The sequence below is a fragment of the Sphaerodactylus townsendi genome, linkage group LG03 (assembly GCF_021028975.2).
Source record: "Sphaerodactylus townsendi isolate TG3544 linkage group LG03, MPM_Stown_v2.3, whole genome shotgun sequence".
NCBI lineage: Eukaryota > Metazoa > Chordata > Lepidosauria > Squamata > Sphaerodactylidae > Sphaerodactylus > Sphaerodactylus townsendi.
This window is the reverse complement of record NC_059427.1, coordinates 151,882,003-151,894,597: the sequence shown is the minus strand read 5'-3', so window position 1 is coordinate 151,894,597 and position 12,595 is coordinate 151,882,003. Positions and strand designations below refer to the sequence as shown.

The window sequence follows — 12,595 nt, the reverse complement described above, 5'->3', positions numbered from 1 at the left end:
ATGTTTAGGCGTTAGGCAAGACCAACAAACGAATGGTTAGCTTTTTATATATATATGGATATCTACATTTTTCACTTTTAGTCTTTCTTATAAAGTTGTCTTAATCCAATATATTGTTTTTCATTTAAGTCTGGAATCCTGCCATTGTTTCTCTGTTGTTTGTATATGTTCTTAATAAGTAGTCCGCAAAGGATTTCCAGTATTTCAGAAAATTGTCCATATTCTTCTGGTTCTGGTGGGTGTTCTGGGCTGTGTGGCCATGGTCTGGTGGATCTTGTTCCTGATGTTTCACCTGCATCTGTGGCTGGCATTTTCAGAGGTGTATCACAGAGGGAAGTCTGTTACACATTGTGTCCAGTTACATACTGTTACACACTGGACCAGGGGCGAATCTAGGCAAACTAGAGCCCGGGGACAAAATCTGAGTTTGGTGCCCCCCCCACCCCCACCCCAGGTATGGACGACCACCCTCCCCCACAATGACCAAACAATGATTTTTTGCACAGGCTCACAAAACACCTCCCACCACCAGCAAAACATACATGGCTTTCTCCCCACCAACTCTTTCCTAATTGTGTCCTCACACCAACCCTATGAGGTAGGTTGTTAGCCTGAGAAACAGCTCCAAGCCAGTGCAAGTGGGAATTAACTTTAAGCATGTAAATCTCTCACAAGTCACCCCCCATCTGAAGGTTTACCAAGAAAATATCAGCATCATCTCTCACAAATCACCTCCTACCCCCAGCAAAACAGGCATGGCTCTTTCCCCACCACTTTCCTAATTGTGTCCTCACACCAACCCTGTGAGATAGGCTGCTAGCCTGAGAAACAGCTCCAAGCCAGTGCATGGGGAATTAACGTTTAAGATGTAAATCTCTCACAAGTCACCCCCCCATCTGAAGGTTTACCAAGAAAATATCAGCATCATCTGTAGTCGTACCCACGAGGTCCCAGGGAAGAGACAACACGCGGAGATTTCATCTGGTGGAGAGAGCCAGCAAGCAGGAAGCGTGGGATCCCGTGATCCTGGCAACTCTGCCGTGCGCTCGCCCCTCACACCTTTTATTAGGGTTTCAATGGGGGCGTGTAAAAGGGGTCGGGCAGGCGGGAGAACGGGAGGTCGGGAGATCGGGAGATCATCAAGTGATGCATGATCTCATCGGGCTGCTACGTGCGGGAGGAAGCATCCATGTCTGGGCCTAATCTTCCCCTGAGGGCAGGAGCCTTTGTGTCCCTTTGTGTGGGACACCTGGTGACACCATGAAGTCAGAGCAGTTCCATGACCCGTGACTCATGGGGGAGGCGGGGGGGTTGGCGTGTGCGCCCGGAAGGTCGTAGCCGGCACCGGCATGCCAGGCGCTCCTTCTACGGTTCTGCTGGGTTCGCGGGCTCACCCCTACATCTCCCCGTTTCTTATATTTTAGGAAGGAAGCCGAATTAGTTGGGGCAATTTAGGGGGATGCTTGCCTCCCCAGGGACTTGCTCAAGCTGGCTGAGTTGTTTGTGCAGCATGAGGACCTGGTTGCGGCGTAGGGGAAAGCAGGGGCGTAACGAGGCAAACTGTAGCCCTGGGCAAAACCTGAGTTGTATCCCCCACCCCCGGCGGCCACCCCACCACGACCAAAAAAAATTTTTTTTGCACCAGGTCATTTCTAAATCATCACATTATAGAATATGCCCCAACTCACAAATCTGAGCACAGCAATGGGCCATGTCAAACAGCAGAAATAAAAAATTTAGACAACATTCTCAAAATGCTTTAAAAAATTTTTTTACTGTGAAACGTGCTTTAGAAAATAACTTTAGAAAATACAACAACAATAACTTAGTCTTTGGAAATAAGTTCTGTGAGACAGAGGGTGCCAGTCTGAGGTGGTGGAAGATGCTCCCTTAGATGGGACCCCTTCCTTAACTGGTGGTCAGATATCCTCTCACACTGAGGATACCCTTCGGGGAGGTGGGGGGCTCCTTGTAGTGGGTGATTCGATCATTAGGAATATAGAGAGTTGGGTTTGTGAGAGGCGTGATGACCGCATGGTGACTTGCCTGCCTGGTGCGAAGGTTGTGGATGTCAGCTTCGTCTAGAAATAGAGCTGTTAGACAGTGCTGGGGTGGAGTCAGCAGTTGTGGTCCCACATTGCCAGCACCAATGACATTGGGAAATGCAGCGGAAGGGAGGTTCCTGGAAGCTAAATTTAGGCTGCTAGGAAACAGGTTAAAATCCAGGACCCCAAGATGGCATTCTCCGAGAAATGCTACCCGTTCCACGCAGCGCGGGAGGCGAGCTAGCCGACAAAGCGGAGAGATACAGGAGTCTCAATCGCGTGGATGAGAGGCAGTGGTGTAAGGCAGAGAGGTTTCCAGATTTGTCCAGGAACTGGGGATATACACTTTGGGATAAAGGCAGGCCTGTACAAAGGGGCGAGACTTCATCTTAACCAAAGAGGAACCAGGCTGCTGGCTCAACGATTAAAAAGGTGGCAGAACAGCTTTTAAACTGATCCCCTGGGGAGACCAACAGGAGCTGAGGTGACTTCGGTTCGAGGAATACAGTATCTATGGGGATGCAGACAGAGAGGTTTTTCCTAAACCAACCACATACAAGCAAGGAGCATAGCAATGTGATAAGTGATAGTGTCTACAAAAGGCTAGAGGGGCAAAACACATAAATCCCAAGGTTAGGGACAGAGAGACAGAATATACAAGTGTCTCTATGCTGCTAATAGTAGAAGCCTTCGACCCTAAAATGGGGGGAGCTGGAATTACCAGAGTTTTGAAGGAGGACATTATTGATATAGTGGGCATCCACAGAGACATGAAGATTGGAATAGGGAAAGGGAGAACCAGTGGGATGCTGTTATCCCAGGTTACAGAGCTCTACAGGAAGGATAGGACAGGGCGTATTGGGGATGGGATTTGGCCCTCTACATCAAAGGAAGCATGAGTGTCACATAAAATAGACAATGCAGGGGGGAGCTGATTCCTCTACAAGAAGCACTGTGGATATCAATATCAGGGGGGGGGGTGAAGCATGGTTTAACATTACGAATATATTATCGTCCCCTGACCAAAGTGCACAAGAGGATTCACAGAGATGGAAAAAAAGAAATTAGAGAGGCCAATAAAAGCAAAAATGTCGTGGTAATGGGAAACGATTTTAACTATCCCCATATAAACGGGAGGAAAGAAATGCATCCTCAGGTCATAATAAGGAGAGAACATTCCTGGATATGCTAAATGACTGTGGCTTAGGAAAGCAGATGGTTGTGGAACCAGCTAACCAGGGAGAGGTGATCCTAGATCTAATCTCTATGTGGTACCCAGGACCTGAGATGCTTGGGAAGTCAGTGTTGTTGAGCTGATAGGGAGACAGCGACCACAATGCTGTCCAGATTCAGATATCTCTATGCATGTGAACAAGTGACAACTACTAATGTAGTTGTTTGCACTTCAGAAAGGGAAATTTCTCAAAAGATGAGGGGATAGTGTTGGGAAGCTGAAAGGGAAAATCAAGAGGAAAGTCCAAAACTGTCCAAGATGCTTGGAGGTTATTTAAAAACACAGTCTTCAAAAGCTCAGCTGGAATGTGTTCCACCAGGTTAGGAAAGAGCAGCACCCAGTCCAAAAGAAAGCCACCATGGTTAACAAAGGGGAGGTTGAGAAATTATTAGGAAAAAAAGACTGTCTTTTAGAAAATGGAAGTCTAGCAACTGATGAGAGAATACCAGAGAACACAAATGGCATTGGCAAAAGAGAAGCAAGTTAGCTGTAAGGGAGACAAAAAAGAATTATGAGGAGCATGGCTGCAAACATCAAGACCAGTAACAAACAGTTCTTCAAGTTTACATCAAAAGCAGGAAGCCAGCTAGGAAGCGGTAGGCCCATTAGATGACAAAAAAGGAACAAAAGGTGTGCTAAAAGATGACAGGGAGATTGCAGAGCTGAACAAAATTCTTTTTTGCATCTGCTCTTCACTTAAAGAGGAGGTGAGGAAAATTCCTGCACCCACGAACCCAAGCTTCTTAGGAGGTGAGATCCGAGGAACTAGCCGAAGATAGTATGGTAGACAAGGAAGAAGTTCTGGCAGCCATTGATAAACTAAATGCTACACCAAATTCCCTGGCCCAGATTGCATTCATCCAAAGAGTTCTTAAAGAGCTCAAGCATGAAATTGCTGATCTTCTCACTTTTAATATGCCCAACTTATCCTGAAATCAGCCTCCATCCCTAGAGAGACTGGAGACAGATGGCCAATGTCACACCAATCTTTAAAAGAAAGGGTCTAGGGAGGGACCCGAGGAAATTACAAGGCCAGTCAGTTTGACATCTGTTCCTGGTAAATTAGCAGAATCTATCATTAAAAGATAAAAGAATTATTAAACATGTGTCTTAAGAAAAGCAAGACCTGCTTTGAGGAAGGAGTCACCATGGCTTTTGCAGAGGCAAGTCCTGTCTTACAAACTTACTAGAGTTCTTTGAGGGTGTAAACAGGCATGTGGATAAGGGGGAACCAGTGGACATTGTCTACTTGGATTTCAGCTTTTGACAAGTTCCTCACTCACAGAGACTATTGAGAAAACTCAGCAATGAAGGAATAAGAGGGGGGAAGTCCTCCTATGGATTAAAAACTGGTTCAGGAACAGGAAACAAAGGGTGGGTATAAATGGGAAGTTCTCACAATGGAGAGATATAGGGAGTGGGTGTCCCCCAAGGATCCCGTTTAGGACCAGTGCTCTTTAACCTATTCATGTAAATGACCTGGAAGTAGGGGTGGGTAGTGTGGTGGCCAAGTTTGCAGATGATACCAAATTATGCAGGGTGGTGAGAACAGCAAAGGATTAGAAGAGCTCCAAAGCGGGACCTTCATAAGTGGAGTGAGTGGGCTAAGAAATGGCAAATGCAGTTCAATGTAGCAAAATGCAAAGTGATGCACATAGGAACTAAAAAATCCAAACTTCACATACTGCGCTACAGGGGTCCAGTGCTATCAGTCACTGAACCAGAGGAAGGGATTTGGAGTCTTAGTTGATAGTTCCATGAGAATGTCAACTCAATGCATAGCAACTATAGAAAAAGGCAAACTCTATCGCGAGGGGGATAATTAGGAAAGGAGTTGATAATAAAACTGCAAGGATTGTCATGCCCTTATATAAAATTAAATTGTGACCCTTGCCGGAAGTATTGTGTTCAGTTCTGGTCACCCACATCTCAAAAAAGGATATCGAGATAGAAAAAGTGCAGAGAAGAACGAGGATGATTGAAGGATTGGAGCACCTTCCTTATGAGGAGAGGCTGCAGCGTTTGGGACTCTTTAGTTTGGAGAGGAGGCGATCTGAGGGGTATGATTGAAGTCTATAAAATTATGCATGGGGTAGAAAATGTTGATGAGAAATTTTTCTCTCTTTCTCACAATACTAGAACCAGGGGGCATTAGTTGAAAATGCTGGAAAGAAGTGGGACTAATAAAAGGAAACACTTCTTCATGCAACGTGTGATTGGTGTTTGGAATATGCTGCCACAGGAGGTGGTGATGGCCACTCACCTGGATAGCTTTAAAAAGGGCTTGGACAGATTTATGGAGGAGAAGTCGATCTATGGCTACCAATCTTGATCCTCCTTGATCTCAGATTGCAAATGCCTTAACAGACCAGGTGCTCAGGAGCAGCAGCCACAGAAGGCCATTGCCACATCCTGCATGTGAGCTCCCAAAGGCACCTGGTGGGCCACTGCGAGTAGCAGAGTGCACTGGAGTAGATGGACACTGGTCTGATCCAGCAGGCTAGTTCTTATATGTTCTTAAGTAAGGAGAGAAACCAAAAGCTGTTTTACAATTGTTCAATAATACCAACAAACAATGGTGAAATGCGACGTGAAGCAGTGACAAACAGGAGCACGCACACACACACAGGCTCAGGCTGAGATGCATCAAAAGGACAGCCAAAGTCATTAGGCTCATTCACTATAAATTATAGGCTCATTCATTCGATCTACCAGACCATTACACAGCCCAGGAAAACTTACCACAACATCAGTGATACACCTCTGAAGATGCCAGGCACAGATGCAGGTGGAAACAGTAGGAACAAGATCCTACCAGACCAAGGCCACACAGCCCGAGGAAAACCCACAACAACCAGTTTCTTTGGGATACACACCTCTGAGAGATACCAGCCACAGATGCTGGTGAAGCGTTAGGAACAAGATCTACCAGACAAAGGAATACCTGATCTGGAAAACCTACAAGCAGAAGTAGGGGGAATGTTTGGGGTAGAATACATCACCTTGTGAATACCCACTGCAAAGGACAACAATTAAAGAGTGAATGACCCATTACATTAGCAGAAATCCAGGTACAAAAGTCCCCCAAATGAACTGTTATTTTCCTCACCAGCAGGAAACCACTTTGAAAAAGGCTCTAAGTCTCGGGAAGCAGGAGAAATCCTTCAGCCCCCCTCCCCCCATCCTCCAGACTCCCCCAAAAACCATCCAGTCGAAAGATGCTGAGGACTCCAGCCACCACTTGGAACTCGCCTTACAGCTCTGAACCCACCCTAGGGCTGGGGCTCTGAACAAAAGCAAAGCTGCCAGCATCCCCCACCCACCCCTAAGCCATTGCTTAAAGGCTCTGGCAGCAGAGTCCCCACCCAATCAGAGGCGTAGGCCTCTCCTACTATAACGAGACCAATGGAAAATGAATAGCAACATAAGAGTTTTTAGAATGTCAAAGGGAAGCTCTTTATTAATTTTACTTGTATTTATTTTAAATGTTTCTTAACCTTCTTTCCATTTTACCCAGAACTCAAAGGGGTCTTACAGTGTAAATAAGCGGATATTTTAAAAAGAATTTTGTTTGAGTACAAAGTAAGCAATTCAATGATTGTGTACCAGGGTTGTAGAGCCAGTGGGGTAGAATGGAACCCAGAATCCCAAGGATGATGGATCATAAAATCCCAGAGGGTTGATATCATTAATCCTTCCTGACTCATAAAACAAGAGTCCTATCAGATAAACAAAGCAGGAAGGGGAGGATCTTTTCCAAAGAGGGTTAATGCTGCAATTTTCAGGGTAACTTGCAGGAGGTGGTAATACCCCGGGTCACTGGGAGGAATGCACCTGCCCCTGTGTTTGCCAACCACTGAGTTTCAGACCTGCTGCTCCTCCCTTTTAGATCCCCATAGCAAATGCAAAGCCCGTTTTGCAGACAGAAGAGAGGGAAAGAGAAAAGAGTTTGCTTTGCATCCCAGAGGAAGAGGAGCAAACTTTGGCTGTGAAAGGTTCAGCACCTCTAACCCACTGAGTCTTGAAGCTAGTTACCTTGTCTCTTCCTTTTTTTTTAATCGCTTCTCTCAAGACTCTCTCCTCTGCTGCGTTCTTTTGCTCCCTTATTTACCCACGTGTTGCATGCAGCTTTCATACAAGCCTCCTGGCTCCAGAGAGTCTATTATTATGTGTGAAAGGGAGGCGTCGGGAAGGAGAATGCTGCTAAAGTTGACTGCTGAGACTACCTTCAACTTCCTTCACAGCCTGAACTCTGAAGGTGCTGCTGGCTGCAAGTCTGTTTGCCTGGCAGAGCAGGGATGCTGATGCCCGAGTGACGACGGGTGAAGGGGGAGGGGCCAGAGCTAGCCCATAGCAACCCCTTCTCGGCCGCTAAAAAAATTGGTAACCTCTCGAGAGCCGGCTGCATCCCACCTCTGCACGTGACTACATCCCTCACATGCCCCCCATGTGGCATTCATGACCTCATGCCCTGGGCAGCATACCATCCTGCCCAATGGAGGTTGCAGCTGGTAGAGGAGAGTCAAGGGGGTTTCTTACAAAATGTGGTATTTTAGGCAAAGGCAGATTACACACTGAACGAGGCAAGATCCAACAACAAGGCATACAATCAAACCAATGAAGAATTGTACAGCCAGCACTTAACCATCCCCGACGTAGCCAGCTCCAAAGGGGCGGCTGACCACCAGTGGCAGGCAACACATGCATTATTTCCAGATTAGATACAACATCTTGTAACTCCGCGAACTTTCCTTATGAATCAAATGGGAATTATCAAGAGAGATTAAAACAACACATATTATGTACATTCTCACAACCTTGGTGATGCAGTAATAACAAATAATCAATAAGCGTACGATTATCTAAAATTAAGCAGACGAAGCTCTTGTTGCTCGGAGGCCAGGGCATCCAACAGAGTGGTGGAGAGTGGAGATTAATGGACTTCCCATGAGGCACAGGCCAGCCGACCAATAGTCTCTTAGCGTTATAGGGTAGCCCTGACAGGGGACTCCCACCAGGAAGGTCGTGAGGGAAATATACTCGACTTTGGAAAGGCTGACCATGCAGCTCCGGCAGAGGAAAATTCGAGGGAAAGAAGCGGAGCGGCAGCGGCGTTTGGGCTCCCGGGGTGGAGCCTGAGGGCAGAACTGATGGTAAGATAAGCTAGAGCAACAAAAAGTTCCGACAGAGAAAGGCGAGCCCAGGGGATATGGATTGAAGGTTCTCTCCCATAAGTCCAGAACCAGCCTTTAGGGAGGAGGATGTTCCCATATATGGAAGTGTCCTCAATATGTTATTCACAAAGATTCCAGTTGGCCGGGCAATTTGACTGGAGCTCAGGCTGATTCCACCACCCCATCAGCCAATGCACGAGCAAGTGTTGGACTACGTGGTTGTGACGGTTTGGAGTGATGAGGGAAAGCCAGCGAGGAGGGTTTAGTTTCATAGATTTAATCGGCGCTCATGGAGTACCGGATGGGCGAGGCGTTCATGAAAGAGCTCAGGCCCGACTCTTCCAGAAAATCTCCAGGGGCCTTACACAGACAGGGAGTAGGCAGGAGGCTTAGCAAGCTTCCCACTCCGAGATACTGGCCCAGAGCAGAAGGATGAGAGCGTTGGCAGCGGCAGCGGAGCAGCTCCCAGATGTTGACTTGGTTGATCTCCAAAAGGGGGTGACTGAGCGTCACCGGCAAGAGGCAACAGAGCAGGCAGATGATGGTGACTGCAGAGTTTGCAGTGATGATAGCAAAGATGGCATGAGACCCTCCAGTCTCGGGGGCAGCTACTTGCTGTTACAGTAGCTCTCGAGCTTCGGCCGGTCATTATGGCGATCTCCCCAAGGGTCATCCCTGGGTCCCTCAAGCCGTTCTGGCACTGGCGGCAGTTCTGTCGAGGCAGTGGGGCCGGATCTTTGGGGAGATCCAGCTCAATGTCTCAGGATCAGGTTGGTTTCCTTCTGGTGCCATTCCATGGGTTAGCTGGACATGGCGAAGCTGGAATCCACTGGAGACCACCAGCAGGAGAAGGAGATTGAAGCATACCCCTTTCCCCAGGTTATGAGGAGGCCGGGCCCCGTAAAGCAGTCTTAGCTCCGGTGGGAAGTGGTCCTGCGAGCAAGGTTCGATTTGTTCGATTTCAATTCTGCAGGGGGGGCAGGCCATGGAGGCCCCACCTACCACTCCCCTTTCTTTGGTTTGTTTGGACATGGGACAGGGGAGTGCGAAGGGCAGACAACTCCCTATGGGGAGTTGGCTTCCAGGGCGTGACCTGGGATGCGTCAGAGCGCCCGGTCCGAGCTAAAGATGGGAAGCCCGAGTGGACCGTCAAGGGATTGTGGGTATGCATATCTAATTTGTAGGACAAAGGAACTTTGGGGGTGCGTCCAGAGAAGAGGATGCGTCAGAAGAGCAAGACAACCACACATTTGGGAGTTGGTTTTCGGGACAAAGGACTGGGGGAGGTTCCCCCCTGGGGCAGATATACTTACCGTGATCGCAGAGGTTGAGGCAGGCATGGCGTTCAGAATTTGGGGTCGAATTTGAGTATCTTGGGGAAATGCCGCCCGTCGAAACCACTCCTTAAGGGGCGGTTTCGGCTAAGGTGCCGAATTAAGTCAGAAAACCGGAAAACAATATGGGTATTTAGAAGTGATGATGGTGCTTAAACCATGGTCACTCGAGGTGCCCAAACCGGTTTATGTGTGAATTTGGTGCGGCAGCCCCTTTTTAACCTGGGGCCTGTCCTGGCAGTGCTGCGGTACCAGGATGGGCCCCAGATTGCACTAATCCAGGGAGGGCCAGTCAGCCAGTGGCCCCTCCCATGCCTACTTGTTTGGAAAAAATAGAGCAAGTGAGGGAAAGAAAGAGGGTGTCCCAGAGCGAGGGCTCTGGGGTGGAGGTAGGAAATACAATCAAAGCTGGGGGGCAGGGATCTCAGCGTGGCCCGCTGCTATCTGTTCTTCTTCTGGGTAGCGGCCAAGGCGGGAGTGGATTTATCCATCCCAAACTAGAGTCGTCCTTACCTGACTCATGAGATCCCTTCCCCACAAGTTAACATGAATGTCCAAAACGATGGGGCGGACTGTGAGCTGCCGCTCAAGCCCTGGACTGCCGACCGGGAGCTGGTGGGTGCTTCGTCTCGCGGTCTGTTTCCCCCCCACCCCCAAATGCGCGGGCAAGCCTCGATTAGTCACTGAGCCCTTTCGGCTGCTCCTGAAGTAAGCCCGATTCCACACAGTGTGCGCCAGTGTCCTAGAAGTCCCTTGAATGGGCACCCCTTCTATAGTGAGCTCCAGGTGCAGGCCCGGGGAGCTACCGATGGGCAGCACCTCTACACGCCCGCTACAGTGGTGCCGGCTGTGCCCCGATGGCCCGATCTGGGCTGCGTGTGCTATTGAATGTCGGCTGACGGAGCAGCATGTGGGGCAGGAGGGATCAGCTGTGCGCAGCTGGTTCCACTAGGCAGCACCTGCGGGATGTTTGTCCCACACCCTGAATGTGAGCAGCTCCTTGATGTGTAGAGTCCAATGACTCCCGGAATGACAAACAGTCCCTGCTCAGCTGAGGAGAGCTTTGGAGCAAGACCTTGGCCGGCCTCTGGGGGAATGGGATAGCTGTACTGGAGTCCGGAACAGCGAGGGATCTTGTTGGGAAACTTGAGAGGTAAAGAGGCTGGGTGCAGGAGAGGAAAATACCGCTGGGAGGTGGCTTGGAGTTCGGGCCTCGGCTCACCGAGGGCTGATCTAGTATTCTCCTCTTTTGGTCCCTGGGCTGGGAGGCCCGGGTAGAAGTTTCCCGATGGGCACTTGCTTCTCCAATGGAAGCCCTCTTGGCATCGGGGGCATTTAGTTCCAGAGGCTTTTGGGAGGCCTTCATCTCCCAGGGGGGAGCCCTCCTCCGTCTGGGTTGTAAGCCCCGCAGGCGACCTACAGTCCCCTCCCGAGGAAGTGTCCCTTGCCGCCCAGTTGAAGCACTTGGTCTTACTTGGGGCTGTCCCCGGGTGGTGGAGAGTGCTGCGACTGGGGGAAACTGGCTTGATAGGCGAGGAAGATCCGATATCCTGGCAAACCTTAAGCATATTAGAGGCCAGCTTCGGGGGTTCTTCCCTAAACCTGTGATCGCCCTGCGGCACTCAGCGGAGGCATTCTCTTTGGCGGCGCGCCCAGGAGGAGCTTCGTGTTGGGCTCTGCGTCGTTGTCAACTTTCTTCTGCAGGGCCTCCTGGAGCCTGTTCAGGAATTCAGCTGTAAGGCTCCTGGGAAAACTTCTGCAGAAACGTTGGAAAAGCTCTGGGTCGGCTGTCCATGCAGCGGAGCACTCTTACCTAGCGCCTTGTAGGCGCAGTCAGAAGAGCAACCTTAAGAGTTGGCCTCCGGCAGGAGCGATCTATAGCGCAGCGGGAAGGGCGAAGTAGCCAGCCATAGAGCTTCTTGTGGCGGTTTAAGAAGCCGCCAGAGGCTGCTCCTCTGCTTATGCATTGTTGGCGGTATTCGCTTTCCCAAACAACATATTGTGCAGGGTTCAAGAGCATGTGAAAAGTGGTTTTCCAGTCCTCCAGAACCATTATGTGATTCCGCATGATGGCTTCCAACATGCCTCTCACATAGGGGCTGGTGATCCCCACGTCCCGTATTGCCTTGTGGAGCTCAGTGAGGATGTTATAGCCTATGGGGCGATACTCAACGACCCGTTGGACGGCGCCGTCCTCCCCCACGTGGTCAGTGTAGTGGGCTGGGCAGACGGCGAGGAGGTCGGCATAGTCTTCCGTCAGGGTTTCACTTCCTCTGCAGATTGTGGGTAATCTGATTTGCTAGAGTTTTGAAACTTCAGCGCCATTACGTGGCATTAGCCCGGAGGAGTCACGGTGGCTTCAGAAACGGGAGGGGGAAGCAGAGCAGAAGGTGGAGCAAGAGAGCTGGCCTGGCGGCGAGACCTGGCCGGGAGAGGTTGAGTGAGAGGAGGAAGCAAGTGAAAGCGAGAGTGGGACAGGCGTCCTGTTTAGTGGATAGAGAAAATTCCAGGCTTGAAATTGAAGGTGAAGAAGATCAAAGGGAGGGATATCCATGGCAAAGACACCATGGACTTACGGGCTGATGGCGACGTAACACTGTCTCCGCGATCGAGTAGCAGTGACATCGGCGAGGCTCTCTGTGCAGAATTAAGCCCAATGTTTTCCCAGTCCTTAAAGATTGAATGTCCCCCTTTCTGGGTACCATGGACGTACCTATCAATCTCCTCAACCAATTCGCGCAACTCCCCTCTCTTCACGGAGACCCTGCAGCGCGTTTACGCTGGCGCTTTCAGTTAAGCTAGCACGTG

The 12,595-nt window shown here is 49.6% G+C and overlaps 1 protein-coding gene and 1 long non-coding RNA gene across 4 annotated transcripts in view; one reads left to right on the top strand and one right to left on the bottom strand.

The window, feature by feature from the left end:
* LOC125429242 (deoxyribonuclease gamma-like) overlaps positions 1-12,595 on the top strand; it is a 30,006-nt gene that overhangs the window by 7,347 nt on the left and 10,064 nt on the right. The window lies entirely within an intron of this gene.
* The window catches only part of LOC125429245, a 30,014-nt gene that overhangs the window by 7,421 nt on the left and 9,998 nt on the right, over positions 1-12,595 (bottom strand). The window lies entirely within an intron of this gene.